This window comes from Danio rerio, chromosome 23, assembly GCF_049306965.1.
Source record: "Danio rerio strain Tuebingen ecotype United States chromosome 23, GRCz12tu, whole genome shotgun sequence".
Taxonomy (NCBI): Eukaryota; Metazoa; Chordata; class Actinopteri; order Cypriniformes; family Danionidae; genus Danio; species Danio rerio.
The window spans coordinates 40922792-40930199 of record NC_133198.1 but is presented as its reverse complement, the minus strand read 5'-3'; the positions used below and the strand labels follow the sequence as shown (position 1 = coordinate 40930199).

Sequence of the window (7408 nt, the reverse complement as noted above, 5' to 3'; positions counted from 1 at the left end):
GTTGAAGCATTGAGCATGCTGCACCGACAGTTCTCATATGGATGGTTTAAGTGCAGACATAAATGCATCATTTCATTGCATCATTTCCATCACAAACTATTTATCTACTACAAGTATAAGTGAACTACTACTATTCTTATAAGTTGGCAGGATGTATAAATAAAAATGTTATAGTTAGCTACTTGTGTGCTTAATGTTTACTACTGTCACACTTGAAATTATACTTTTACAGTATACTCTATACTGAAAAGAATACAGTAAACATGTAAATATTGACAGTATTCAGGTCTTTTGTCTAGCTGCATGTATACTTTTTATGTTTTTGTGTTTTCATTTTATTATTTTTCTCCTGGCAGTAAGCACTTAAATTTGTGTAATTGTAAGATTACCATCTTTTATAAAGATTTGACATGTTCACAGTTCATTTCAGTTAAGTCGACTCAAACTAATTTATTCTCTGTCTAAATACATGTGTCTGTAACATTATGTAGAAAAATATTGTGCCCAATTAATCACAGGGTGTTAAAATAACTACTAACCAAATGTACTTGGAACACATACTGTAATAACATTGTACGCGTAAAACAATGACCAAGCATAGGACAAATAACTAAACGCTTTCTGTTTGTATAAGTTTAAATATACTTAAGTGAGGTTTAAGTTTATTTCTGTGCAGCATCTAAATAAAATTTTGTAGATGTGTACACAGGCAGAGGACTAAATGTATATTTTCTTATGAACTGCTTAACAAAAGTGTACTGATAGCAGACTTACTGGGGTTGATGTGCATTGTGGAGCTCAATGTGACAGGACATGACTTCTAAACAATCGAAGAGCATGTCTGACCAGTTTGATGGAATATTGAAATGAATGTCAATTACAAAGTAAATAACATTAATTTAAGCAGCTTTGTTGTTTTGTTAGGAGTGAGGAACTTTTTTGAGTATAAATAAAATTGAAAGTTGTAAAAAATATTGTTTTTAAAAAAAGTAATGAAGTAAACATTAATTTTAATTGTACTCAAGTAGGGTACAAATCATAAAAGTTGTACTTAAGTACAGCAATCAGCTAACATTGTTCGAGTACTTTACATCTGTGATATTGTAACTATTTCAAAGACCACTCTAAAAATGTCACAATATATTGTAAACATGTTAATGGAAAGATTGTCGTACAAATAGTCAGTTATATGTAAACTGTATGCTTACATCCTGACAGACAAACTAAATTATTATAGATTTACAGCAAAACAAAATGTTTGTCTCAGGAAGAACAGTTCTTTGCCGACATGACTGTCTACCTTTGCAAGACAGCATGATATGTACTTTTGTATATTTCTAACACTTTTACAATGTTGCATCAAAGTTGCAGAATTGTGAATAAAAAAAAAAACACTTTAATATTTTATTTTGTGGAGACATTCCACAAATCACAACCAAACAAGCCAGAGGCATCAGCTTTACATACCCTGACATATATTTAGCTTTCAAAATGCTAAATATTCAATTAGTACACTTAGAAACTTTAACTATTTACCAAAATGTCAAGCACATGATGTTTAACTAAATCTATTAGCTTTTTTTATTTTAACTTTATTATAAATATATCACTGAAATTATAGGCCAGAAAATAGATTTAGTATCACATAACATAAAAATAAAACAAATAATCTTATTGCTACTCTGCAACAAACATAAGTAAACAGTTTTGGTATCGTTTGTATCAAATTGGTGAATGTTGGTGTTCGTAGATTATCTGACGGTAAAGTGTATGTTTATATATCTCCAGAACGTTTAATGCCTAACTTAATTTTGTAATTACTTTATGTTTTAACAGATCCAATTGAAGTAAGCCTAGGTTTTTAACCAAACTTGACTTTTTAAAATAACTTCAATCCACTAACCAATTATGGGTAATGGTCCCCTAAACTTGATCTCTTTCTTGACCTCAAAGGCATTGTAATAAGTTATGGAATATGGGTTATTTCATAAATGTAATTGTATTTTCTTACAAGTATATTTCACTTAAAATAAATAGCATGTCTGGTATCGTTAAATTTTTAATTCCAAAATGAATATGTACGTGTAAATGTAATCTTATTTCTTCTCAAACATTCTTTGAAAAAAGAACACTATCATGAAAGATACAAATTTCAGTTAAATATGTGACTGCTTTGAGCCCTAATAGGAATCCAAATAAACAACTATATTGAACAATTCAAACTGCAGAGTAATGTTGAAAAGACTGTACATATTTGCTTAAAAACATTCAAATTAATTGTATTGTCCATTTTGGCAATGAGTTTTGAGATGACTTTAGCTGTGCATTATATTTTGTCAACCTAAAACTTCCATGAAATGTAAAATTCTATCAGTTCTCTAAAATCTTTCATTGCGAATATATTTACAGTATGACCCTGTATTTTTATTTTTATTTTAAAAATAGGTATCCCTACATCATCACGCCAGTGTCTAAAATAAAAGAAAAGATGTTAACTAAATGTTTATTCATGACTATTATGACACCATGGCAGATGTTCATAGTACCGCCCCGTGAGTGAAGGCGGGCCTGTTTGAATGTGTAGATAAAGCGGCTCATTATCACTTCCAGCTACCAACGAGTAATGCTTCTGGGTACAGTCACTGATCCTAAAGGTTTCTACAAGAACCCATTGATCAGGAGTAAAAAGAAGATTAAAGACATAAAAAGGTACTATCTTTGAGGACCACAGCCCCTACATTGGTCTTGTTTGCACTGAACTATTAGGGCTGAACTATCGCTGTTTAAGGACACAGGCCGCATCTTTAAGGTACTACTTTATATGATCTACACAGATTATGGGACAAACTTTGTATTGTGATTAAAAGAAAAACTTTTTTTTTAAATATTTTCAGATTTTTTTCTGACAGCCACCATTTAAAGATGACTGAATGCTATTGTTCTCAAAATGCTGACGATAATGCGCATGAAAGGCCTGAGTACGAGTGCAACCCTGTTTTTGATTGTCAAATAAGGTCCATATGGTTTTTCTTCTGGAGAAGATCATTAATGATACGTGTAATTCTAAACATGATTGTACAGGAGATGGCAAACGTGGGAAAAATCTCAGGAGAGAAATGGACGTTGTGAGAGGGGCCTTAAACTCATGTGCCGATACGATAAATCAATTGACACACCTGTGTGTTCGTAGCAATGGTGCTGTCTGTGCAACCAATACAAAAATTCTGGAGGGTGCTGACTGAATTGAGTGATGAGCTGTGGGTAACGCAGGTTCTATGCATGTCTACATATATAACAGATATTTGTGTGTCGCTGGTTTCACAAAACAAAATAGCAAATATTGCTGAGATTGTGGAAGTTATGACCAACCACATATACTAGAACATGACAGAATGCTTTTAGTAGCATTTCTTTGTTGGTTAGATATTCAGTAATGTCATTATTGTTCTGGTGTACCCTGTTTTTTTTTCAATGTGTGACTGTATATATGTATTTTTTTCTTATTTAATTTGTCTTTATTATTGTAATGCAACCCATGTTTGTTCATTATGTACTACTCTATTTCAGTGTATATTTACTTGAAATAAAAGTTTATCAACTCAAGTGTCTATGCCTTTCCCGTAAAAAAAAAAAAAAAAAAAAGTTATAAATTGAGCTAGGTGCAAAACATGTTGGTGTGAAACAAATCATAGAAACATTGTCAAAACTGATTAAAGCCCTGTATTTATGCCAAATGTATAATTAAATATTTAGAAAATTTGAATGTTGCAAAGTGTGTCAAGGACTGGTCACTTGTTTAAAGCATATGTATAAACTGTAGGACATTTATTAAAATTGGTTAACGTTTAAGTCAACCCAATAACACACAGTTCTCATGTATAACGGGTTTGTAGTCAGTTTAGAAAGACAACCTAAAAATTTTCGCCCGATTTAGTTTTAAAATTGCACTGACGTAGAATTTCATAATTTCTCTTTCATATGAAAAAGAGAATGAACAAAAGGTATACATGATATTGTTGATTGTGTCTGGTTTAAAACCAAAACATTTACATCTCAAACTTTCATGACAGTTCAAAAGAAAACATTTCTAATACACAGTACATTAGACACTGTTGAACAAGATATTAATGCAGATTTAGTGACAAATATTCATTTAGTTTTGTAGACAGATCGCACTATTGACAGATCACAGTATTATGTTTTTCTCTTCTTTTCATTCTTTTATAACTTGTTTTAACATATTTGATCTGTTTTTATCATTTTTAATATTTTTTTATTATTTGTTTTATTTTTCTTAAACATGTCTCTTTTGTTCCTGTTTATGTAAAGCACTTTGAATTGACACTATGTATAAAATGTGTTATAGAAATAAACTTGCCTTGTCTTGCCTTGCCTTTGTAGATTCATAGTTCTCGTGAAAAAATATTGTGAAGAATTAGACAACAAAAGATAATTGACAGTAGAAATGGTTATTGTGACTTTTACTGTATGCATCGTAACAGATGCTATGAGAGTTGTGTAAAATTAGACTTTTAACACATATGCAAAAAAAAAAAAGTGAGCAAAGACATTTTGTGTTTAAAAACTACAGCACTAGTTACTTGAATTAGGTGAAATATTTTGGTGAGATACCCGTGGTCGTAAAAACATAATTAAATGTTTCAAAAACATTCTGTATCAGAAGGTAGATAAAATAAACTTATTCATGCAATAAAGTTTACTGCAAAGTATTCTTAAAATAAAATGTGTTTACTCTTTGATATTATTGTGCTTTGTTGACAGTATTGAGTAAAGCATTCAACTATGACACAAATAACTGGGGCTAAGTGTTGTTATTGATGTTACTTGGTACACTTTAGGTTAAAAATATATATATATTCTCAAATCATGAGTTGAGTCCAGGCCGTCTGGATGAAACCCAGAAATTCTAACCATTACACCATATTGGTGTAACCAATGTATTTCAAAACATTACTTTTTTTCTTTCCCCCCAAATGAAGCATCGTTGTTCCTAAAAACTCCAGAAGAAAGAGGGACAACGTTAAGTAACTTTTGAAAACTGACAGTTTTAAAAACATGTATGCTTTGTTACATACAAACTCTGACAGTGGTGCAAAATTACAGATTTTTAGCACATGCATAAAACGTTTACATTTTGTGTTGAAAAACTGCTACAGAGTGGAAAATCAAAAGCTTGAATTAGGTCAATTGGTTTGTAAAAATAAAACTCCAGTCATGCAGTAAGTTTAATGAATAGTATTTTAAACATCACTTTTCCAAGTGAAATGCACAGATAAAGCTTTTATATACAGAGTGAAAAACATTCCGTTAGATTTTAGTTTGAAAATTTGATAATGTGTTTGCCAATAAAAAACATTGTTTAAAGAAACATATACACTCCCAACAAATTGTGTGTAGTGACAAAAATCTTGATTAAGTGTATTTGTAGAAGAAAAGCATCATTTACCCTGTAAAAAAGTAATTAGTCTACTTTCAAGAACTACTTGTAAACTTGACTAATTTTGACAAACTTGTAAACTTACTAGATTTGACACTATTGTATGAATATGTAAATGGTGGATTCAGTACTTAAACTAGAAAATTTTACTATAAAACATTAAGTAGATTTAACTAAGGGCTCAAGCTGTACTGTTTTTAGATAAACTGAGAGCCAATTTTTCTTCTTAAAATAAATATCAGTGTTATTCCATTATTCTGAATAATATACACATTTCTCTTTATATGATCAAGTATTTGCAATGAATTAAAAACAGTTTGAATTTAAAATTCAGTAACTAAGTTGTCTAGTAATGCAATTACTACAAGTTATACATTTAATTTATCTTTTGAAACAGAAATAACAATAATGTCTAAAGACTGATAAGTCCTTTTAGTAAACTTTTACGGTTGATTTTTAAACCTACACCAGTGATGACCAGTGCTCAAACATTAATCTTTGGATTGACTGTATTACAATGTGTGTCAGGAATTACAGTAGATGTATGTAAATAAATTGAAAACATGTTAGTCAAAAGAAAAAAAATTCATTTTAAAATGTTTTTCATAATAAAAGTTTTCATTAATTACGAAGACAAGTTGAATTTACATCTGTGTTTTTCAACCAACATTTTAGAACATTACATTTTTAGATAGCATTGTTTTAAAATGTGTGACAATTTGTTGTCAATACAGATTAAGATTTGTTATTTACTGGATTAAAATTGTAAACATTTTTCCAGAGATGGGTTGCGGCTGGAAGGGCATCCGCTGCGCAAAACCTTGCTGGATAAGTTGGCGGTTCATTCCGCTGTGGCCACCCAGGAATTAAAATGGGACTAAGCCGACAAAAAATATTGTAAACATATTTTAATTTAATACTCCGACAAAGATAAATCAAAATATTTGTGTGTCTTAAAATATGTATTATTGTAGTAATAATGTGAAAAACAACATAACCTATTAATGAGTATTTTTAGTAAATACTGTGTCGTGGATTCAAGCATACAAAGCCAGACCCAAGTTCGCTCGAGCACGCACACATGCACGCACGCACGCACGCACACACACACACACACACACACACACACACACACACACACAAACACACACATACATATGCATACAGTTGATTGCATGTGGATATATAGATATCAGCACACTTTCTAATCACCTAACAACATATAGTAGTTAGTGGGAGACACCCAGCACATACAATCAGATATACATATTCTACATCTGATATAAATCTATCTTTCACAAGCAGTTGACGGGATGTGATCCAAAGTTTTCCTTATCATCACACGCTCAGACACAGACTGACACACCGAGGAAACACAAACAGGTTAAACAAAGAAATGTTTATGTTAATAGTTTATTAATTATAATATAATATAATAATGTAATAATATAATATAATATAATATAGTATAACAATATATAATATAATATAATTAAATTTAATATAAATATAAATATTATAATAATATAATATAATATTATTATATAATATGATATAATTATAATATCAGTTAATAAAATAATGATTTAATATAACTTAATATAATATAATATAATTTAATGTAATATAATAAATATAATTTGTAGCACTAATTAAAAATATTAAATAATGCTTCTAATAACACTAATTTAATTACCGTTATTATTATCATTATATAAATTTAATTAGTCTGATAAAAATCTAATTACCGGAATCAATAATTTAAATAGTCTGATAAAAATCTAATTACCGGAATTATTATTTTATATAAAACCGATAAGAATCTAATTACCGGAACTATAAAGTTTATAAAAAAGGGGCGGGGCTTAGACCGGAAGTCCCGCCTTAGGGGGCGGGGCTACAATCCATCAAACTTTTTGACAGGTAGTCCATCATAATAACTACTCGTGG

At 30.1% G+C, this 7408-nt stretch overlaps 1 long non-coding RNA gene across 1 annotated transcript; it reads left to right on the top strand.

Annotated features, from left to right (window-relative positions):
• The first annotated feature begins 2612 nt into the window (after positions 1 to 2612).
• Positions 2613 to 3603, top strand: LOC141380542 (uncharacterized). The gene is made up of 2 exons (XR_012398687.1): positions 2613 to 2809; positions 2895 to 3603. It is a non-coding gene; the product is annotated as an uncharacterized lncRNA (long non-coding RNA).
• Positions 3604 to 7408: the final 3805 nt, after the last annotated feature.